Source organism: Nuphar pumila, chromosome 9, assembly GCF_984573655.1.
Source record: "Nuphar pumila chromosome 9, dmNupPumi1.hap1.1, whole genome shotgun sequence".
In the NCBI taxonomy this organism is placed as follows: domain Eukaryota; kingdom Viridiplantae; phylum Streptophyta; class Magnoliopsida; order Nymphaeales; family Nymphaeaceae; genus Nuphar; species Nuphar pumila.
Window position 1 is genome coordinate 125,325,749 of NC_143257.1, and position 25,854 is coordinate 125,351,602.

Sequence of the window (25,854 nt, forward strand, 5' to 3'; positions counted from 1 at the left end):
GAGGAAGAAAAGGAAAGAGAAAGGAAGAAGTAGGAGGAGGAAGTGGAGGAAAGAAGGAAACAACATAAGCAAGAGGAAGAAAGGCGGCGGAAGGAGAAGGAGGCCGAGGAAAAGAAGGAAAGAGAAAGGAAGGAGAATGAGGAAGAGGAAAAGAAGGAAAGAGAAAGGAAGGAGGCGGAGGAGGAGGAAGAGAAGGAAAGGCAAAGGAAGGAGGAGGAAGAGAAGGAAAGGCAAAGGAAGGAAGAGGAGGAAGAAGAGAAGGAAAGGCAAAGGAAGGAGGAGGAGAATAAAAGGCAAAGGAAGGAGGAGGAGGAAGAGAAGGAAAGGCAAAGGACAGAAAAAATAGAAAATCAGATGATATCGGTGATGGAGCTAGGGACGGTAGAAGTGAAAATGCAGTGGGAGGAAGGGGACGAACCCGAAAGGCCTAGGTTGGAGGGATTGGTTGAAAAGGAGAAAAGTGCGACCAAGGTAAATAAATCTGTCTTGTCTGTGAAGATTTAATTCTACGTTTAGCGATTTTTGTATAGCGATTACTGTGATAGGTATTAATATGTATAGCGATTACTGTGATAGTGTGTGTGCAACCGATATTATTTATAGCGATTAGTAGAATATTATTTATAAGTACAAATGAGTCTAATTTACAATTGGTACGAGTAATATGTTATTGTGTGTTACAGGGAGCTCATAAGAGAAGTAAAGCATCAGGTCAAAAGCTCGGCGGTCGGTGTCAGTGGCCTGTAGTTCTGTCGTGGTATGGTCAGCTTACTGCATATCAGAAGGACCGATTACGAAATATGCACTTCGGTGGCATTCTGGACCAACATTATTTTGAAACATGCTGGAACACCATGACCAACCTGGTAAATAAGTGGAATGATAAGACGAACACATTCCAGTTTGATTCTTTTGAGATCACCATGACCCTAGAAGATGTGGCAAGGATCACTGGCCTTAAGTGCCATGGCACTGCAGTCCTATTACGTGATTCAAACTATAACGCAAGGAAAAAATGCACGACTCTTCTAGGAATGCCGATGGAAGAATGGAGTCAATGTATTTCTGGTGGAATCAATTTCACATCAATGAAAGTCTCATATTTTCGTAATAAATGGGAAGGCCGCTCCGCTACTTGTGCATCTGAAAGAGCTGACCAAGAGTTGCGCGACTTCATTCTTTATTTTTTTTGCTCTTACTTTATTTTCCGATTGTTCTAGTTCTAGAATAAGTTACATGTGGCTGCAGTACCTGGAAGACTTAGATGAAGTCGACAGCTATGCATGGGGTGCCGCTATGCTCTCACACTACAGTCAACTCTACCGTGTGAGTAAGGGTACCAAAACAGTTGAGGGATTTTGGCCATTTGTTCAGGTATTTGTTTACATACTTAATACTTGTAGACTAAACTCATTGAATGTTGTAGTGTTACTAACGTATTATTTTTTTTAGGCTTGGGCGTTGGAACATATTATCCCATTGTGGCCCTGCGATTTGTGGTTTTCCAAAGATCGGTCGCTGGGCTAGAATAAACGTCACATTTCATAACGCTAAGTCCATTTTGGATGGGCTGCAACTAAATAAGGTAAACGTTCTAAAATTGCGTACAATCGGTTCAGCATTTATCATTCAGTATTATAAATCGTTGAAATTTTTAGCAGTTTTAAGTAATCATCGTTGTAGGATTTTGTCTTCCTTAGTACAAATCGTTGTCGCCATAGCATTAAGTAAATTATAATATATTTTTCACTCGTTATTAAAAAGAATTACAATTGCATATAGGTTTTGTGGAGACCGTATGGAGATGGGGAGGACGATGACCAAGACGTTGTTGTCGAGGCTGCTAGATTGTGTAACCGCGATATGTGGCTGTTTTGTAATTTTGAAGCCGAGTTGCAGCATGGTAGTCGAGTTCTCCTACAATCTGGGTTGGGGCAGTCTATCCCAAAGAAGCCTTTGGAAGTAAGAAGGAAGATGAATAGTGGTGGAGGCAGGAACGTGAATTGGCACGAACGCTACAGGGACAAATTATTAATTTGGAACACAAGAGGTGTCCCTGCCGTAGCGTATGATTATAAAGGACGACAATTTGATCCCTTTTATTTCCAAAGGTATTGAGAACCTATGCGAAGAAATCTGGAGATTGAGAAAATTGGGAACCCATGCCTCCCAACTGCCCGCGTTCATGTTGCATCCCAGCATCCCGTCCGTCGTCCCCCGCCGTCTACATCAACGATTCCCTCATTAACAAATCGCGATGAAGAGCGAACACATCTTAGAAAAGAGAACGTTGTCTCCGCCGCCAGGTTCGAACTGATGGAGAGGGAGAATAAGAAATTACGGATGGATGTAAACAATATGGGTATACAATTGAACTCACTGGTAGATATGATGACCAGTTTTTTTAATAAGATGGACGGTACCAAGAGGCCACCGAAGATAGACAGTCCACAAAGAAAAAGAAAGGGATGAGCTCTCTATCTTATTTCATTTGATTCATCAAGTGGCACGGAATAAACCCTAACTATTCTTTTTATCACTATAATTATTTGTTGTAATTCTATAAGTAATTGTCGTAACGTGACATTCTTTAATTGTTCAATTCTTTTTTATTACATCTAACAGACATGTTTCTTTAATTGTTCAATTCTTTTTTATTACATCTAACAGACATGTTTCGTCTATGGATCTCTACAAAGAGATCCATAGAATATAAGTTAACGGTAAGTGTTCATCCATCCCGGATTAATATGATGTACATAGTTTTCTAACAAATTTTTTATAGTCTGTAAACCAATATTTGTATGCAAATCTTGTAAAACTATACAAAAGATTTAAATCTTGAAAACTGTAGTAAAGCAGAACCTATGTAAATTAAAATCGCAGTTTGGAATATCATTGTTCGCAGCAAACAAATGCGTTTATTGTTCGCCCCTCATAAATAAATTACCTTTAATCGATAATAGATGTTTGTTGTTCATAAATCATGGCATTTCTGAACCTCCTTGGTGGAAAACTGCAAAATGTGGATTGCGATTCATCGAGACAGCAAAGGTCTTTAATGGTCGTTGTACGTAAGCGATTAAAGTCGTCAGCTATAAGAAATTTATGATATTCAGCGATCCTTGAAAAAAATATCAAATGAGATTTTTGATGTATGCAGTCAACAAGGGCTGAACAAGTTCGCCAGTCCCAAGTGATACTAGTAAACGGCGAAAAGAAATGTTTGTTGTTCACAAATCGCATTCTAACCCATTGATATTGAATGAAAATCGCAGAAAAAATATGTGATTTATTCGGTCCACAAGGGCCCGTAATCGACGTTAGGAAATGATTAAGGCCAACATCGATTGAAGAGATCATTGTTGTTCATCAATCGCTAAATTTCTCTCCTTCTCTGAAGAAAATCGCAAAAATGGATTTCCAATGTATGCTGTGAGCCGTGGTTGAACAAGTTCTGACGTCTTAAATGACAACAGTCAAGAGAGATAACAAAAGTTTGCTGCTCAGAAATCGCTATTTATGATCATCAGAAAATTCAAATCGCTTTATCCGATGACAACCTCCAACGGCTTCTAATATTCGCCCTTCAAAACTGACGTCATCATTAATAAAATTTTGACGTTCCGAAATTGCCGTATTGCTCAACCTCCTAGAATATTACCTTTAATCGATAATAGATGTTTGTTGTTCATAAATCGTGGCATTTGTGAACCTCCTTGTTGGAAAACCGCAAAATGTGGATTGCGATTCATCGGGACAGCAAAGGCCTTTAATGGTCGTTGTACGTAAGCGATTAAAGTCGTCAGCTATAATATTGCGGGACCTCCGTGAATGCAATGTATATTGTCAACATTGGCTGAACACGTTCGCCCGTCTTAAATGATAATATTCAGCAGCGACAACGAACGTTTGTGGATCAGAAATCGCAATATTACTCGTCGTCTTTAAATGAAAATCGCAAAACAAATATGCGATTTATGATGTCAACAATGACTATTGAAGCTCAACCTCCGTGATTGCAATGTATTTTGTCAACAATCGTTGTACACGTTCGCCCGTCTAAAATGATAATATTCATCAGCGAAAGGAATAATTGTGGTTCACAAATCGCAATATTGCTCTGGCGTCATTATATGAACATCGCAAAACACATAGGCAATGTATGCGGTTAACAATTGCTTGTTTGCTGCTCAGAAATCGCTCATTTACTGATCTACCGTAACTACAAATCGCATAATTTTTTTGCGATTCATGCGTTAAAGAAAGGCTTCTAATATTTGCCCCTCCAAACACATTCAGTTACAAAGAGTATTTAGTTACAATAAATAATGACCAATGGTTTGGCTTAGATACAATACATTAACATCATCATCAACAACATCAACCAAAGTTCATATAGTGATGTGCTTCGAAACAGACATCATCAACATTATCGTCATCTTCATCATCAGCCTTTGCTAGTGACTGGGAACGAAAGAAGGCAGATCAATCTACCAATGACTAATGTTCAGCGATCGCTGTATTGCCCTCCTTCCTTGAAAGAAAATAGCTCCTGACGACGAGTAATTATTCCTCACAAATCGCAATATAACTCGTCGTTATTTAATTACAATCGCACAACACAATCGCAATATAACTCGTCGTTATTTACTGACAATAGCATAGCACAATCGCAATATCACATAAGGAACGTATGTTTCTTTAATATATCGAGGTATCCATAGATGATAGTCAATACAATAATCATCAAAGATTATACATACCCGGACAACGGTTTGGGTCGGGTCGGGTCAATCTCCAACGTAACTTTTGTTATAATATGCAGTCGAAACGACGTTTTTGTCTTTATTTAGAACACAATCAATTAATTTGTGCGCGGTTTTTGAAAGAGGGCGGTATGTGAAACGACGTTTCCTTTATATATGCCTGACAAGTCGATTCCGTAGCTGCGGCGCAAAGGGGTCATCGATATCTTCGTAGTCGACGACAATTTCTTTACGACCAGGGATGGCGCCAAAGAAGAAGACGATAGATACACAGTCAGCGTCGACGAAGAAGAAGAATACCATATCTACAGGACCAATAATAGCGCTTAAGTGGTATATTTTTTGAACCTCATGACCTGTTTAGGCAATATATGCCTTTTTATGTCGTGTATTCGATTTATGTTGTTTACTGTAGAAAACTATTACAATGTTGATTTTCGAATACTATGCTCATGTTAGTGCATCATCCACAAAAAACATTCGGCGACAACGCTCTAAAGAGTTTGAAGAGAACATCCATCAGATGCAAGATGAATTTGCAGAAGGGCACACGATCAGTAATTTTGTACGTATGTAACCACTATCATTTTCCAGGTCATCGGTTTGTATGTTAACAAGTTCGCAAATTTTTTCAACCAGACAATGTCTGATTTCGTCAACTATAACAAAGCAACGCAACAACCAATACCGTACGCATCATCACCCCTTATTTCATGGTATACCTGTTCTGCTATTGTTTTATTTGCTTTTATGAATTACTCATGTTTCTTGGTGGTTAAACATATATATTTCGTTCAACAGACGTACGTCCGGCGAAAGCCATACAGCAGTGGATTCCTAGATGCACTGCCATGTTGGAATAACGATGATCACTGCGGAGACTTATGGAATTTTGAAAAGGTAAGTGAACAAACCTCTTCTCCTAGGTTGTTTCCTAACTTCCCCATCACGATATGACTATCGATTGATAAAATATTGTGTTGATTCGCAGATTTTACTTCCTACACTGTGGCAAACTCTCGAACATTGGGTCTTATACGAGATGAATTTACTGGAAAAACAACTATGGTGCTACAACTCATTGGACAATCACATTGGTGTAGAACGTGACGTTATTTATTTGGTAAGCTTCTGCTCGTAGGTGTACCGTATCTTTTTGCGGTTGACCTGATTTTAATATATTCTCCATTTATCACAGGCGGGATTCCTAAAAGACGGTATGAGTGTCGACATTGCTGAGTGGATGTTGCTCTGTGATGAAGATGCTCCTTTACAAACTAATGGGGTCGATTGTGGCATATTCGTAATAAAGCATATTGAAGCAATATACAATGGAGAAGAACCTTGTTTCGGAGCTGTATGATCTTTGTATCCGCAGTTCTTGGGGAATCCTTTTATATATTGGTTTCACATTACAATTTTTTGTTGCAGGAAGATATACCGGAAATACGCAACGAACTATGCCAAAATTTGATTGAGTTTAAAAAGTCGTCTGACAAAAAATAATCAGCCAACAAGAGTACTTACAAGGAAACGAACAGCACGATCCAGACAAGATTAAAAGGATGTAAATAGATTTCTAACAGACGAAGGATATCGTCTACAACACTTTCCGTAGGCAATTTTTGCAAGACTATACAATTTTTGTAAATCTGTCTTGGTTGAAATAAAAATTGAAATTTAATAAACATGCTTGTAAATCGTTGTACTGCTTCATCTACAAAAATTAAATCGGAATGACAAATAGTTTTGTGTTGTATGCGTTGAACCAAGGCTAGTAATGCTGCTCTTCAGTAATTAAAAATACTGCACAAAGATAACAGTTGTATGCTGTACCTAAATCTTTGTATAACTGACACTCCGTGAATGAAAATCGCGGAAATAGGCTAGCGATTTATGTGATGAACAAAGGCATGTAATGTTCGCCCTTAGCAAATGACTAGGTAATTATCGATAAGGTTTGTTGCTGAGAAATCGTTGTTTTGCTGAACTCACGAGAATGAAAATCGTAATATATTTGGCCGAATTATGCTGCAGACAAGGCGATGTTATGATCGCCCATCGTGAATGAAAATAGTGCATAGCTATAAGAGACGCTTGATGCTTAGAAATCGTTCAATTGCTCAATCTCCATGAATTAAAATCGAAAATAGCGAAGCAGTCAGCAATGTATCATTTTCTGTGATGGATTTTGTTAATCGCTTTGATTAGTTTTCTATACAGTTGTATGATATGAAATGACATTGTTTAATTTCATTAATGGGCATTATATTTAATTTGAAATTTGCTCGCTGTTTTTTAAAACTGCATATGTATTTGAAAACTGCCGTAAGGACGTTTCATTTATATATGAATGACACCACACATGTTAAAGATGTGTTCCACTCTGCTTCGTGAATAAGGAACCGACAAACCGACAATTCCTGCATAAACAATTTGTTCGAGAATCGATCGTATAAACGGCGATTTTCATTCTCGTAGGTTGATCAATACAGCGATTTTCGCGGATCAAAAACTTCTTATGATGTTGACTTTTAGGGTTTAGTTTACAAGGGTTTTGGGTTTATGGTTTACGGTTTTATGGTTTAGGCATTAGGGTTTTACGGTTCATGGTTTCAGATTTATGGTTTATGGTTTGGGTTTTAGGGTTTAGTTATTAGGTTATATGGTTTATGGATTATAATTTTTGGTTTATGGTTTATGGTTTATGGTTTATGGTATAAATTACGAAAGGCGAACATTAAAAGCCCTTTTCTACAGGAAACTTCGAAAATTAATTATTGTGATGTTCATTCCTGTATGTTGAGTGATACCATGATCCTGTAAATACTTTATTATCGATGTTTACTTTTTCATTTTCTGCACTTCGATTACGTGCCAGTGTTGACCGCATAAATCGCATATGTGTTCTGCGATTTGCAGTTACGGTAGATCAGAAAATGAGCGATCTCTGACCAGCAAACCAGCAATTGTTCCAGGAGGGAGAGAAATAAATCATTCATTATCGATGTTTACTTTTTTCATTTTCTGCACTTCGATTACGTGCCAGTGTTGACCGCATAAATCGCATATGCGTTCTGCGATTTGCAGTTACGGTAGATCAGTAAATGAGCGATCTCTGACCAGCAAACCAGCAATTGTTGAACGCATAAATCGCATATTCGTTCTGCGATTTGCAGTTATGGTAGATCGGTAAATGAGCAATCTCTGACCAGCAAACTAGCAATTGTTGAACGCATAAATCGCATATGCGTTCTGCGATTTGCAGTTACGGTAGATCAGTAAATGAGCGATCTCTGACCAGCAAACCAACAATTATAAGAGATAGGAGAGAAATAAATCCTTTATTATTGATGTTTACTTTTTTCATTTTCTGCACTTCGATTACGTGCCAGTGTTGACCGAATAAATTGCATATGAGTTCTGCGATTTGCAGTTACGATAGATCAGTAAATGAGCGATCTCTGACCAGCAAACCAGCAATTGTTGAATGCATAAATCGCATATGCGTTCTGCGATTTGCAGTTACGGTAGATCGGTAAATGAGCGATCTCTGACCAGCAAATCAGCAATTATAAGAGATAGGAGAGAAGTAAATCCTTTATTATCGATGTTTACTTTTTTCATTTTCTGCACTTCGATTACGTGCCAGTGTTGACCGAATAAATCGCATATGAGTTCTGCGATTTGCAGTTATGGTAGATCAGTAAATGAGCGATCTCTGACCAGCAAACCAGCAATTATTGAATGCATAAATCGCATATGCGTTCTGCGATGTGCAGTTACGGCAGATCAGTAAATGAATGATCTCTGACCAGCAAACCAGCAATTGTAAGAGATAGGAGAGAAATAAATCCTTTATTATCGATGTTTACTTTTTTCATTTTCTGCACTTTGATTACGTGCCAGTGTTGACCGAATAAATCGCATATGAGTTCTGCGATTTGCAGTTACGGTAGATCAGTAAATGAGCGATCTCTAACTAGCAAACCAGCAATTGTTGAACGCATAAATCGCATATGCGTTCTGCGATTTGCAGTTACGGTAGATCGGTAAATGAGCGATCTCTGACCAGCAAACCAGCAATTGTAAGAGATAGGAGAGAAATAAATCCTTTATTATCGATGTTTACTTTTTTCATTTTCTGTACTTCGATTACGTGCCAGTGTTGACCGAATAAATCGCACATGAGTTCTGCAATTTGCAGTTACGGTAGATCAGTAAATGAGCGATCTCTGACCAGCAAACCTGCAATTGTTGAATGCATAAATCGCATATGTGTTCTGCGATTTGCAGTTATGGTAGATCAGTAAATGAGCGATCTCTGACCAGCAAACCAGTAATTGTTCCAGGAGGGAGAGAAATATTTGCATTCAATGTCGATGTTTACTTTTTTCATTTTCTGCACTTCGATTACGTTCCAGTGTTGACCGCATAAATCGCATACGCGTTCTGCGATTTACAATTACGGTAGATCAGTAAATGAGCGATTCTTTTATAATAAGCGATAAGAGTCATAAGCGCTAAGGAACGTATGTTTTTCAACAATCCGGACTTTTCTCATCGACATTGATTTCAATTCGCAAAACTAATCTGCGACTTATGCGGTCAACTCAGTCATGTAATCGACGTTTGGAAATGATATGTTAGCGATTCATGCATCCTTGTTAAGGGAGTGATGGGTGTGTAGTTGTGGACGAAGTCCTGTCTATAATCAAACCCACAAGATATGTCCCATCGCTTTCATTAGTTTTGTATACAGCTATATGAAATGACATTGTTTAATTTCATTAATGCGGAGTGTATTTTATTTGAGATTTGATCGCTGTTTCTAACAACTGGTGTAATGATTTGAAAACTGGCGTAGGGTGATAGGACGTTTCATTTATATATGAATGACATATCACACACTTTATAGATGTGTCTTAATTTGCTTCATGAATAAGGAACCGAAAAATCAACAATTCTTGCGTAAACGACTTGTTCGTGAATCGATCGCTTTAGTTTTACGGCTTAGTATTTTCAATCACGCAGGTTGAGCGCACATCTTTTATCAATTACAAGATTTCATTACTTGCGTATGCTGACCGTATAAATCGCATATGTTTCTTGCGATTTATGTTAAATGACAGCGAAAAATATTGCGATTTGTGAACAACAAACGTTCCTTATAGCTGTTGACTATTGTGATTTTGTGGTGAACATTATCATCTTTTTTTAGAGCATTCATCGCTAATCGAGTTTGCGATTTTCATTACAGGAGGTGGAGCAATACAACGATTTGTGAATAACAATCATTTTATATCAATGTTTCCTTTTTTCATTTCCGAACGTCGATTACATGCCTGTGTTGACCGCATAAATCGCATATGCGTTGTGCGATGTTTGTTCAGTGATGACAAGGATATTCCGATATCGGAATAACAAACATTCCTTACCATTGTTGATTATTATCATTTAAAACGGTCGAACCTGGCCAGCCATTTTTGAATGCATACATCGCAAATCTCTAATATTTATCATTGAGCAATGCAGCGATATCTAACGAAATTTAAGGATTATGGTTTAGGGTATAGGTTAGAGGGTTTCAGACTTATGGTTTTGGGTTTAGGGTCTACGGCTCGGGGTTTATGGTTCAGGTTTTCGGCTTTATGTCTTAGGGTTTATGGTTTAGTGTATGGTTTAGTGTTTAGGTTATATAGTTAGGGTTTAGGGTTTAGGTTTTTGAGTTAGGGTTTCGGGTTTAAGGTTTACTGTTTATGGTATACTTTACGAATGGCGAACATTAAAAGCCCTTTTTCCATCGCAATTTTCTAAGATCACTTATTGTAATGTTCACACCTGGAAGGTAAACAATACCATGATCCTGTACATCAAACATCTCTTATAGCTGTGGTTTTTTTTTTCAAAGGGCGAAGATTATAAGGCTTGTTCAGCAAACTAATCGCAAATCCGTTGATGCGATTTTCAGTTACGGTTTGTGAGAAAGGCCACGATTTATCTTCTTTTCGATGTTGACTTTTATCATTTCGAACATTACAAGCCTATGTTGATTGCATACATCACTATCTACTACTTTGATTGTCAATCACGCGGGTTGAGCGCAAATCTTTTAACAATTACAAGATTTTATTACTTAAGCATGCTGATCGTATAAATCGCATACTTTTATTGCGATTTTCATTCAATGATGATGAATAATTTGGCAATTTCTAAACAACAAACGTTCCATATCGCTGCTGAGTAATATTATTTCAGGGCGCACATAACAATGTTTTTTGAGAGCATGCATCGCTAATCGACTTTGCGATTTTCAGTCCAGTAGGGTGAGAAATAAAACGATTTATGAACAATAGTCTTATTTTTCGATATTTACTTTTTTCGAAGACAAATAATATTGCGATTTCTAAACAACAAACATTCCTTATCGCTGTTGAGTATTATTATTTTAGTTCGCACATTTCCATGTTTTTTGAGAGCTTGCATCGCTTATCGAGTTTGCGATTTTCAGTCCAGTATGAGAAATAAAACGATTTATGAACAACAGTCCTATTTTTTCGATGTTCAATTTTTCATTTCCGGACTTCGATTTCGTGCCTGTGTTGACCGCATAAATCGCATACGCGTTCTGCGATGTTCATTCCTCGATAGGAATATTGCGATTGCGGAATAACAAGTATTCGTTATCGCTGTTGACTATTATCATTTAAGACCGGCTACCGTGGCAATTTTCTTATCGATGTTTTTGTCGTTTCCGGTATACGGTGTAGGTTGGTGGGTTCGGGATATATGGTTTACGGTTTACAGTTTAATGTTCACCCTCAAACGATGTTGTTCAGGAAATATGGTTTAGGATATACGATTCAGCTGTTCAGAAGTTTGTGACTCAGTTGTTTGTCGGTGACGATTTGTGTAACGTTTGGTCTTTTAGCATCTATTGCAGATCTCTTCCTCTAATTAAGGGATGGATGAGCGATAATAAAAAAAGGCAGCAAGTGCTGCTACACATTTAGGGCTGGTTATTAAAATCATTTGGTTATTCAAATCATTTGTTCCTCCTTCGTGGTTCAGAATTGATAAAAGTAAAGAACGATAAGAAATGATTGACGTTCAGAAATTGCTGTAACTCTATCCCTCCTGGTCTAAAACTCGAAAAATAAATTTGCGATGTATGCTGTCAAAAAAGAGGCATGGTAATGTTACGCCTTGAATGATAATAGTCGACATCGATACGATTCATGCGGTCAACAACGACTTGTAATATTCGGTGTAAATAGGTTTGCTTACACAAAACTTTGTGGTTAAAATCCACTTGCAATAGACGAACATGATATTACTCTGACGTGGTGGGTCCCGCTGTTTGTTGCCTTTTAGATCTTAGTGCTGGCTGAGTTATTTTCTCTTCCGCAATTAGAAAGGCCGTCAAATTTTCGCAGAGTTTTTTGCGGAATACAGGTATATCAACCTGCAAAAAAAAAAACTGTAATGTGGCAACAATAGACATACATTGAATCCCCAATAACAGAGGGCAATAAATGGCATACAGCGTCGAAACAAGGTTCTACACCATTGTATATCGCTTCAATGTACTTCATTATAAATACGTCACAATCAACGCCGTTATTTTGTAAAGGAGCATGGTCTGCCATGCGATAGATCCACTCGCTAACGTCGACTCCCAAAATGACTTTGATGAAACCGATCTGAGAATAATGCGGATGAAAGTAAACTCATGACCCCAGTACATGACATGATACTTCTATAGATGAAATCTTACTAGATGGAAAATATCAAGCCGTAAACCACTGTCAACATCCAAGGAATTGTAACACCAGAGTTGTTTTTCATGTAAATCCATCACGTATAAGACCCAATGCTTTTCAGATTGCCAGATTGTAGGAATCAATATCTGCAAATAGATCGTACAATTGCTGTTAGCAATTTTGTGTTGTAACCTTGCACTAGAGGTTTGTTTACTTACTTTTTCACTTGACAGAAGGTCTCTGCAATGATTACCGTTAACCCAGTTAGGTAGGCCGTCTTGAAATCCACAGGAGTATGGTTCACGACGTACGACAGTCTGTAAACCAAAACATTGTTAACAACAATGTTAAAATACACATCAATTGTAGTTAATCAATAACCCCAAAAAAAAATATTTGGAACCGATATACCATGAAATAAGGGCTGACGATGCTTATAGTTTTGCTGTTGGAGTTGCTTTTAATACAATTGACGAAATCAGATATAGTCTGTTTATAGCAAATATGATGTTAACGTAGGTACACATGACTTACGTATATAGATAACTCCTACTGGTTTCATACGAACAAAATTACTGATCATGTTGCCTTGTGCGAATTCATGGCGCATCCGTTTGATGTCCTCCAGGAGTGATTGACTGAGTTTTCGCCCAAGTTCTTCGGTGGATGTTGTACTGAAATGAGCAAAATTTTCAATCAACGATATTGAAATTACATTACACAGTACACAACAGAAATTGCATAAACATCATAAAAGAGACGAAATCTCATGAAAATGGCGACGATGTGTACACAATATACGCCTGATTCGCCATCGCTGGTCGTGTAGTTGTCTCCGTCTGCCTCATCGACCACAATTTGCTATGTAGCTGGTTACATGTTTGACTGACGAACTAGAGTTTTATAACGAAACCGTGGGTCTGTCTGTTGCTCGATCTCGAAGCAGAAGATAATCACACCAGCCAGTACTTGTGCGACGTGTTATTCTTATATGATGACAATTTCTTTTCACAAGCCACCATTAATCAAACAAACAATGCCAGTTTTCATATACGGGCTCCAATAAATTGCTGCTACTGATGATGATGACGACAATGTTGATGATGTCTGTTTCAAAGCACATCAATTAATGGACGTCGCTTGATGTTGTTGATGCTGATGTTAATGTATTGTATCTAAGACAAACCATTGGTCGCTATGTATTATAAGTAAATACTTTTTGTAACTGAATGTGTTTCGATATTGAAGGAATATTAGAAGCCTTTTTTCACTGCATGAATCGCAAAATTATTATGTGATTTGCCTTTAAGGAAGATTTATAAATGAGCGATTTCTGAGCAACAAACAGGCAATTGTTTACCGAATAAATCGCTGATTTCTTTTGCGATTTTCATTGAATAAGGACGAGTAATATTGCGATTTTTGACAAATTGCTGCACAGTATTTGAAGTAAATACTCTTTGTAAATATGTATTATGTGTTTCACATTGTCAATAATTATGATAATTTTGGATGAAGTGCGTTAAAATAAATTGATTTCGTTCGCAAATAAATATTTCACTTACCGTTGTGGACTACTCTAAATTACGAAGGGCGAACATTAAAAGGCCTTATCTACCAGAAAAATCGCAAACCAGTAATTGTGATTTTCATTCCTGGAGGGTGAGCAATAACACGATCTCTTATATGTGTGGAATTTTTTTTTTAAGGGCGAAGATTATAAGGCTTCTTCAACAGATAAATCGAGAATCTGTTATTGCGATCTTCAGTCACACTTTGTGAGAAAGACCACGATTTCTTAACAACAGACGTGTCTTATCGCTGTGGACTAGTTCTATTTATGAAAGCGAACATTAATAGCGCTTGTTGACCGCAATCATCGCATCTCCTATCGCTGTGGTCTATTTTTTTAAGGATTAAGAAGAAGAAGAGGACGAACAATACAGACGAAGAAGAAGAAGAAGAGCAATACAGACGAAGAAGAAGAGGAATAATTGCCATAGTCCACTGGATTTCAAGAAGGCCTACCTTAATGGGATAACAGTAATAATTATGGAGACCTTTTGTCTAGTGAAAAATTAAGTAAACAATCCTCGAATGCAAGCTTACAGCAAAACAGTCCTAACACCATTTGTGCGACCGATTTGCATATATTGATTCTTACACTATAGCAATCTGAAAAGCATTGGGTCTTATAAGTGATGGATTAAAGTGAAAAACAATTATGGTGTTACAATTCACAGCTGTTTGTGATTGGTTTCTCTCCTTATTGACTTCCGCAGCAGAATTCCAAGCGCGCCGCCTGATCATGTTGAGGTTGTCCTTCGTATTCGCTGGACAACGATTTGTAGTAGTGCTCATCAGCTGAATGACGATTCAACTGTCCTGAAGTGTGAGCTTCAATTTGTGGTTATCGCTTGGAGCTGCGTAAGTCGACTTCGCATTCGCTGCATAGCGAATACGATGGTTATCGCGGGAAAGCGATTTGTGCTGTCAGCTGGACAACGATTTATAGCCATCGCTGTATAGTTTGTGCTGTGAGCCGGACATCCATTTGTGAGCCTCGGTAGATAGTGATTTGTGGCTTCTGCAGGAAGTCGATTCATGACATCACTGAATGGCGATTTGTGGTTATCGCTGAATAGCGATTTGTGGCATCACAGCATAGTGATTTGCGGGTATTGTTGGAATGTCAATCTAAGCTGAGTGGGAATTTTATGATCAAGTAAGCTTTTTTGGGGCATTGATCAAGGTTGCGATTCATTTTATGATCTGAGTAAGCTTTCATTTGCGTAGGTGAAAGCTTACTCAGATCATAAAATGAATCACAACCTTGATCAATGGCCCAAAAAAGCTTACTGGAACAACCCTTCTCACCCCGCTTAGATTGACATTCCAACAATACACGCAAATCACTGTGCTGCGATGCCACAAATCGCTATTCAACGATAACCACAAATCGTCATTCAGTGATGTCATGAATCGACTTCCTGCAGAAGCCACAAATCGCTATCTACCGAGGCTCACAAATGGATGTCTGACTCAGCACAAAACGCTTTCTCGCGATCCTCACAAATCATAAGATTATGATACTACAAATCGCTGGCAGACTGACTACAGAAATTGTTATACAGCGAATACGAAATCGATTTAAGCAAATCCAACCACAGACCGCAAGTCGTCACTAACAAATCACTATAAACTCTTAACAAATCCGACAATGTGGAAATCGGGTCATGCAAAGAGGCATGACAACTAAATTAATAGCCCACACGAGATTCTTGTGTCCCATACCTATCTGTCGAATTCATCAGAGCCTGTCATGAAATAGAAAATATAAGACACTACATTAAGTTTCACAAGAAATACAAACCTCCTCCCAACATTGATTACATACCAAAAGACTTGTAAAACTGAAGCTATCGTTGCCAAAAATCTGGTCGGAAGGAATGAAGGTTTCAACGTTTGGTGTTACTTCTATAGGGTATTGTTGCATGTTGGACATTGCACGAGTTAGATATTGACAAGCTTCACGTAATGGAAAGCAATATAATGTCTTACATACCTGTTCATTCGAAGGGCTTTGTTGTTTTTTATTACAGGTTGGTTGTTTCTTAGTCCTTTTCTTGCCAACCAATTCTAGTGCACCCTTTGCCCTCCGACGACTGCGATCAGAGGCAGATTTTCTTTTGATACCCTTCGCTTCATGAATATGTCCATCATAATCAACAACGTTCACTACTGACTTGTTGAAGATAATGTTTACGCTTCGGCGCAACTTCTCAGGAGTGTCAAGCGAAACATGATTTTCACCTACGCTGTTCGATCCCATTATCTTCGACTGGTATTTATTCGCTGCAACGGACTTAAGGTGAATTAACTCCACGTTTTCAAGTAATTCCATTGACGTTTTTCTCGCGCATACATAGCCTTCTTCATTTCTCGATGCCAAATCAGCAACATGCATAAATGACCTACACAATTGTTGGTAACGGGAGGCTATGTGGCACTTCTCGTCAACACCAAATTTACTCACATTGTCCATAACAAGCATTTCAATCTTTGCATGTCTCCTCCATCTTCGCATTACATAAGACTCAGGTATTTCTTGTATCTTCTCTTGATTGAGTGCCTTTAATGCATGACAACATAAAATACCTTTGAATTCATACATTTTGCACGAACATTCAACTCTTCCGTTGTCAACATTGTACGTGACATGTGCTTCTTGCCTATCGTGATGCTTTTCGCCCTGCCATAAAATATGGTATTTGTGCATATTCTCGGTTTGCACGAGTCCTTCTATGTTGCAATTCATGACATGTAACACCTCTTTCTTGATCCATTCAAATACAGTTAGTGTATACAGAGCTGCAGGTCACATCAATATTTTCATGCCAAAAGTTAGAGGTCGTGTATTGAAGCATTTCACGTCTTGTTCAAGCTCATTCTGTCTTAGACCGTCTACAAATAATTCATATTGTTCCATAAAACGAAACATTGTTAAACATGAATACAAGGTTTTCTTCAGCGTGGCATGCATAGATTCAGCTCTTTGTGTGCTTATCATACCTGCACAAAAGTATTGTCTTCCATATGCCAATGCCCACTTCTCTTTTTCTGCATATAAATTTTGTAACCAAGGACAGTCTTTAAGGTCGTATATCTTAATCATTTCCTCCCAATCTGACATAAAGGTGACCTCGTCTACGCTATGAAGTACACACCTTGTAAACTTTTTGTCAAACCCTGTCTTCTGATTAAATATGTGTCCTATGTTCTTTGCTGCATTTTGAAAGATATGCCACAAACATAGGCGATGATGTGCATCTGGCCACACATGAAGCACTGCAGCCGCAATTGCGTGATCACCATTTGTAAGTACAACTTCAGGTTGCTTCCCGTTCATTGCCTGTGTAAATACTCTGAACAACCACTCCAAGCTTTCCTTGGTCTGGTCATACAAAAATGCCCCGCCTAATATACAACTTTGTGCGTGATGGTTCACTTCGACAAACTGCGCAAATGGCCACTGTTCAGTATTAATCTTTACTGTAGTATCAAATACAAGCACATCATTGAAGCATTCATAATCTACTCTTGACTTTGAATCTGCCCAAAACATATTCACAACATATCCATCTTCATCCACTTGCATTGCACTAAAGAAACCATGTTCATTGCTTGATTTCTTCTGTAAGTAATCAACCAAAGAACATATTTCTCCATTCTTCATGTTATCTGTCCTCTTCTTCTCAAGTGGTTTCTTAGATCCAAAGGTGTGAATGACACATTATCGCGACCACCATCTATGTGGGTAAACAAATTGTATGTCTTCCTTGGTGCAATGCCGGCGCTATCGGCTATTTCAGCCATTGCAGCATGCGCTACAGTTACTTTACAATGTGACCTTAGCATAGGAGTCATAAATGATGCAGATAAATCATGATTATGATCACTAATTAAAGTACAAACTACAAATTTTCCATTCGGATGTCTTCTCAAAACCATTCTCGCTTGACATCCACATCTTGATTCTGGCATGCTCCTTGTTGGATTTCCCACTGATTTCTTCCAACCTTGCTTGGAACAAACATATGTCTTTCTAACCAAGACACCCTGTGCATTTTTTGACCAAGAAAACCTTTTCACACCGAAGCTAACTTTTAAGGCATAATCATTGTAAAATTTATATGCAGCTTCCTCATTATTAAACTGCATTCCTTCTACAGGAACAGAGTCAAGTGTAATTCCATGTACATTCCCACTGCCTCCACTTTTATTATGTTTACTGACATCAAAATCTACCTCATTATTGAATTGCATTTCTTCTACTGGAACATTCAAGTCAAGTGTAATTCCATGTACATTCCCAGTGCCTACACTTTTATTATGTATACTGTCATGGTAATCTAACTCATTATTGAATTGTATTTCTTCCACTGGAACATTCAAGTCTAGAGTGGGTCTAATGCCTGCACATTTCTTTTCATGTGCATCATTAGTGCAGATGTTCAATTCTTCAGTTGCGTCATTAGTATAGATGTTCAATTCTCCATATCTTTCAATTGATTGAGCTACATCATCTTTATTACAACCTGATGATAAGCTCAATAATGTTTTAAGCAATATATCAATTTGTGTTGGCAGCATAATAGCAAACAAATCGATATTAACTAACAAAAATATATCTCACAAAGTCGGGAGTATGTTACTAATACAGCGGTTTGAGATACAATGCATATAATTAATGAGTGAATATAGGATACCTGATGGGGTAGAGGCCCTTCCTAGCATTTGTAAACAAGCATTCTTGTCAACAGGTCCCAGTGTCTTACAAATATCGATAAGTTTCCAACCATCGTAAGAACAAGATCTACCTGCAATAACCAAACAATGCCTTAATGGCACACAAGACGACATGCCTTCCTCATCGATAGCATGATGAGATGGAAAGCTACTCACGCCGCCTAAATGGCACTGGTTGGAATGTTTGTGCATTATTGCTTTCTTCCATAATGCCTAACAACAACAAAAAAGAAGAGAAGACAGTGGAATGTTTTGTAAGCAATATATCGATTTGCGTTAGCAAGCGCATACATTTACTATGATTTAATCAGGATGCATATAACAACGGATACCAATAAGGTTAAGCAAGTCAAAGAAATGATTTAATGAATGACAATATCAAAGCAAGTGCGGTTTGATATTTGCTTATACTGAGCATCGAGTTGTCACTTACCATGCCAATAAAAGACACATGTCGTACATGTGTGTTGCCGATAATGCTCTTATTATATCCATGAGGCTGTGAAGCGAGTTCAATAGAAATCGCTGACAGAGCAGCGATTTGAAGGCGAAAATCGACACCGCAAGCGTGTGAAAATGTGTTTCTGCACGCACACGTTTTCAAAGTCTGTGTACAAATATCTTAGAAATACATATTACAAAACATATAATATCTTACAAATAGATATACATATCGAATAATATCTTGAAAATCGATACGGCAGTTCAGCATAATAACTTACAAATCGACAATACAAAACCATAATATCTCAAAGGTCGATAAATATATCGCACCATAAATTATAAATCGATACGGAAAAAATGAGCATAATAGCAAACAAATCGATATTAACTAACAGAAATATATCTCACAAAGTCAGGAGTATGTTACTAATACAGCGGTTTGAGATACAATGCATATAATTAATGAGTGAATGTAGCATACCTGATGGGGTAGAGGCCCTTCCTAGCATTTGTAAACAAGCATTCTTGTCAACAGGTCCCAGCGTCTTACAAATATCGATAAGTTTCCAACCATCGTAAGAACAAGATCTACCTGCAATAACCAAACAATGCCTTAATGGCACACAAGACGACATGCCTTCCTCATCGATAGCATGATGAGATGGAAAGCTACTCACGCCGCCTAAATGGCACTGGTTGGAATGTTTGTGCATCATTGCTTTCTTCCATAATGCCTAACAACAACGAAAAAGAAGAGAAGATAGTGGAATATTTTGTAAGCAATATATCGATTTGCGTTAGCAAGCGCATACGTTTACTACGATTTAATCAGGATGCATATAACAACGGATACCGATAAGGTTAAGCAAGTCAAAGAAACGATTTAATGAATGACAGTATCAAAGCAAGTGCGGTTTGATATTTGCTTATACTGAGCATCGAGTTGTCACTTACCATGCCAATAAAAGACACATGTCGTACATGTGTGTTGACGATAACGCTCTCATTATATCCACGAGGCAGTGAAGCGAGTTCAATAGAAATTGCTGACAAAGCAGCGATATAAATGCGAAAATTGCCCCCGCATGCGTGTGAAAATATGTTTCTGCACGCACACGTTTTCAAAGTCTGTGTACAAATATCTTAGAAATACATATTACAAAACATATAATATCTTACAAATAGATATACATATCGAATAATATATTGAAAATCGATACGGCAGTTCAGCATAATAACTTACAAATCGACAATACAAAATCATAATATCTCAAAGGTCGATAAATATATTGCATAATAAATTACAAATCGATACGGAAAAAATGAGCATAATAGCAAACAAATCGATATTAACTAACAAAAATATATCTCACAAAGTCGAGAGTATGTTACTAATACAGCGGTTTGAGATACAATGCATATAATTAATGAGTGAATGTAGGATACCTGATGGGGTAGAGGCCCTTCCTAGCATTTGTAAACAAGCATTCTTGTCAACAGGTCCCAGCGTCTTACAAATATCGATAAGTTTCCAACCATCGTAAGAACAAGATCTACCTGCAATAACCAAACAATGCCTTAATGGCACACAAGACGACATGCCTTCTTCATCGATAGCATGATGAGATGGAAATCTACTCACGCCGCCTAAATGGCACTGGTTGGAATGTTTGTGCATCATTGCTTTCTTCCATAATGCCTAACAATAACAAAAATGAAGAGAAGACACGGGAATGTTTTGTAACACAAGGCAGGCATGAGAATGCGACAATGTGTTGTAAAACAGGATAAAAAACAAGGCGGAAACCTCAACTGGAGACAAAGGCAAAGTTTGGGTTGACAATGGGAGCTACTGTTACAGCAGATGGCGCAGGAGTTTAATGAATAGGGAACGTCTCCACTTTAAATAGTTAACATCAAACTTTCTGGATAGAGGACTTTTTTGTCCTTTTCTCGAACCGTAGTTTCCCAACTTTTGAATGGAGATATTTTTGTCATTACCTCGAACTGTCGTTTCAGGGTAAGAATAGCAAGAAAGGGTACTTAAGTCTTTGCAACAACACCAGCTTTCTGGATGGAGGACTTTTTTGCCCTTTTCTCGAACCGTAGTTTCCCAACTTTTGAATGGAGGATATTTTTGTCATTTCCTCGAACCGTCATTTCAGGGTAAGAATATCAGAAAAGGGTACTTAAGTCTTTGCAACAACACCAGACTACGATGCAAAGTTATGTCAACATACATGGGAATACGAGCCCCATGTGCGTAAATATGTGGCGCTCATTCGACCCCCCAAACATAGACGTGGGATTCAATGAATCATCGAGGGCGAACATACACCACCCTCCCCTCTCTCAACCAAGGGAACCACCCATGCATGACTAATTTCTGCCAAGAAAAATCCAACACCAATTACTTAATTGCTTCTCATGAATAACTCCTAATTTTGATTATCCATGAATATACTTCCCTAAAAAAACACTGATATACTAATCCAAGCCAACTCAAAAGCAAAATATAGATGAAAGTAAATTAACTTGGTGAAACCATCCCTTTTTTTTTTATAGGTAAGCTGGGTTTAGGCAGACCCCACCAATTATAAACATCATACCATTGGGATTTGAACTTGCAACATCCCAACACAAGGTAACGTGCCCAATATTGAGAAGACATTTATTTACTAATGAAAGACCAAACAGGATGAAAACTCGCAACTCCTTTCCCATCCTTTATTCGCACTGCCCTTCAAAGTTCTCGTTGCAAGTCCATTGCATCAGCTACACATTGAGCTAGGGGTGGCAATCGTGTCGGGTTGGCGGGTCGACCCGATGGGTTGGCGGGTCAGCATACCTCAACCCGAACCGACCCGTTTATTAAACGGGTCGGCTGTGGCAAACACGAACCCGGCCCGTTTAATAAACGGGTAACCCGACACGACCCGCCAACCCATTTAATAAATGGGTTGGGTCGGGTAAACGGGTTCTCAGGTTCGCGGGTCAGGTTGGCGGGTCAGGTTGACGGGTTGATGGGTCGGGTTGGCGGGTTGGAGGGTTGGCAGACAGGTTGGAGGGTTGGCGGCTTGGCGGGTCGACCCGCCCGCCTAACCCGTTTATTAAACGAGTCAGCCGGGTTGGCGGGTTGGCATACCCCCAACCCGAACCCGACCTGTTTAATAAACGGGTTAGGCGGGTCGACCCGTTTATTAAACGGGTTGGCTTAAGCCCAACCCAAACCCGCCTAAGAGGAGGGTTGGCGGGTCAGGTTGGCGGGTCGTGTCAGGTTTTGCCACCCCTACATTGAGCTCAGCCTCACGCTCATAAAAAACGAGAACGCTGAAAATCAACCTATCGACAACCTTCCCTTTTACAACTCGATACTTCCTCAGCCGACCCTCTTTGGCAAACCCTGCCTTATCAAGGCACTCAGTCCCTAATGCAGGACATGAGCGACATAATTTAGGGTCTACATGGTTCATTTGGATCCGTCTTAGTAATCTTTTACTTTTACTTAAAACTCTTGAAATGAATGAGATATAAATAATTGATTCATATTCCAACTTAGTAGTTCATTAGGATTAGCAAGTTTTTTAATTTATGTTTATCAAAATTGATAGGTTGGTTTTACTTAGATTTGGATTCTTTTTCTATAAGTATAGGAAAGATCTAGGATTAGAGGAGACTAGAGTTGGATTCAAGATTTGTTAATTTTTAGTTTATTTGGTTTATTTTCTACTTTTTGTTAATTTCTTATAATTTTCTATTATTTTCAGCATTTTCTTGAATTTCTTACTATTTTTAGATTTATTTCCTGTTTTTCTAAATAATCCAAAGCTGGTTAGAAATTTCTCATAAATTGGACTTTCGATTTACATCAATTGGTATTAAAAACAAAGTCTCGATCGTGTTTACCATGTCTAAAAGTGAATACAAAGAAATCATGGAACAAATCAAAGTCGAAAGCAAAGATCTATTATTGGAATCTATCAAAAGAAATGACGTCAGTGAGGGCACTTGTCTTTAGATTGAGCAATGATGTCTTGTTGATAGCTAAGATGATGAATGGGATAAAAGAAGTTCAAGGGGCAACAAATCAACGATTAGAGGTGTTGAAACATCATGTTAATCTCTCATAGCATCTAAGAAACGGCTGATTAAATGCGATCATATTTGTGACAGTGACAAAGAAAAACCTATTCAAGAGGTTGACTATCGTAGGGCTACAGTTGTTATCCCAAGACGAGGAGACTCCAATAAACAATGACGACAAGGTTCTGCCTATCCTCGTGCTGCTAGGTTCAGTCTCGCAAAAACTCAGAGGAGGGTTTCAACCCTCCCTCCCCTTTCCACCACCACTCACCTTCCCACATGACGGAGAGAATGCCAACACCACTTACCTCATTGGAATGAGGCTCAGGCTTAGCCCTTAACCTGGATGGGACGACAAATACCTCGTGGAAGAACGAGGTTCAGGCTTGACCCTTAACCTGAAAGGGAACGATACCTCGTGGAAGAACGAGGTTTAGGCTTAACCCTTAACCTGAAAGGGGACGATACCTCATGGAAAAACGAGGCTCAGGCTTAACCCTTAACCTGAAAGAGGGACGATACCTCATGAAAAAATGAGGTTCATGCTTAACCCTTAACCTGAATGGGACAACGGAATCCTCGAAAGAGGAAACCATGATGGGCCTTCAAATTTTGCATAATAAATCCAAGAGGGGTTTACAAAAGGAAGGAAGGGGGTTCCCCATCATTGCCCAGACACCATCCGCCGAGCTTTCATTAGACGAGGGGTGGTGGATGAGGGCCACCACCTGCTCAGTCTCGTTTAGTAAATGCACATGTGGTTTCCTTCCATGAGAGGCATGAACCAGCCGAACCGGTTCCCATAACTAGTCCAGTATCAGAACTGGATTACAGACCCATAACCCAGTCTCAGGTGTTTTGGATGCAAACTAAGCATAGATCCCACCCGTTTTGACCCAAGGGGCCCTGATTTCATGTACTATGAGTTCGATCCAAGGTGCCCAACATATAGATTCAGTTCAACCCCTTATTTTGGTCCTAGTTCACATATCCAAACCCAATCTAAACATAATCAGAATCAAACAGAGCTCCAATATCAAACTAGACTGGGTCAAGACTAGACCCATACATATTTTGGATCTAGATCAGGGATAAACTAGACCTATCCTCCTCAATCCTGTAACGCCCCAACTTTTATAGTAAAAATTTTGGAGTAATTTTTTTTTTGAAATAGCGGAAGTGCGGAAAACACAAGTCGGGTGCATTACAGGCTAAAACAGAGAAGTACTAAACATACCATTCATTAATTGAAATATTAATGTCATTAATTACATCCCATAACAGAAATGTAAATCTACTAATCAGAGTTCAAACATAAAATACTGAATAAATGAGATCTCTTGGCTTTATCCAAAACGACACCCCGATGCTCCGATTAGTTGCTACCTGAAAACATTTAAAGCAGAAGGGTCAGACTCCCCTGTCTGCGTAAGAAGCATTATATTTATATGTGGTGCTCAGTGACCTGTGTACAAATATGTGCAATAATTGCAGATATAACTAGCATAAAAGTTTATAACATTCTAAGAAGATGATTATGCTTTCTAATTCATGATACAGTGCAAAAGCTAACTGAACTAAAGATATATTTATCCCCATTAGTACAAGCTGTAGATTCCACAAGTTTTACTAAAGTCAAATCAACAATATAAAATTCTTCAGAAATAAGTTTCCATTCAACTTAAATTATTTAATGTTGATCTTACTCTTACCCTGTGGGTACGCACAGGCATAGATCTCGTAACGGACCGAGACCATACGGGGGTCTATTATTTAATAACCCGTATGACTAGCTGTACGGATATCCAAAAGGGTCAGTCAGTGATCAAGAGAGAACTCCCCAGTGGCTAGAACAAAAATTAGGATGCACCCCGTACTTCTGCAGAAGACTTGGATCTACCACCTAGGACATACTGGTAGTCCTGGTCCCCTAACTTCGTGGACTGGGGACCGGGTGAGACGCCTAGCTCTCACAAAAAAACTAGAATGTCCACGAAGCTTGTACCACCTACCCTCTCCAAGGTAGACCATGGGTCCAGTAACATACACCATCTTTCAGGTGTACCCAGAGCCCTGGGAAACCAGTAACATATACCGTTTTTAGGTATACCCAATATCCCGGGAAACCAGTAACATATACCGTCTTTCAGGTATACCCAGAATCCCATAATTATTATATATGTGCATAATTTTCATTCTTGTTTTGTTTGAATCCAGTAACATACATAGTCTTTCAGATGTACCCAGAACCCTGGGAAACCAGTAACATATACCATCTTTCAGGTATACCCAGAATCCCATATTTAGGTTATGTGTGCATATTTTTAATTTTATTTATTCTTATGTGCAAGTCATTGCACCACAGGGGATTTTCAAAACCCCAACCCACACTCAGGTTGATCTTAGTGTATGCACATTACCCATCGAATGCCTCAAAGGCACCAACCACAATTTCTCATAATTCTGGTTCAACTTCGTGTCAAGTA

The 25,854-nt window shown here is 38.6% G+C and overlaps 1 pseudogene; it reads left to right on the top strand.

Moving 5' to 3' along the window:
* Positions 1 to 25,854, top strand: part of LOC149829303 (protein ANTAGONIST OF LIKE HETEROCHROMATIN PROTEIN 1-like) — a 32,765-nt pseudogene that overhangs the window by 3,255 nt on the left and 3,656 nt on the right.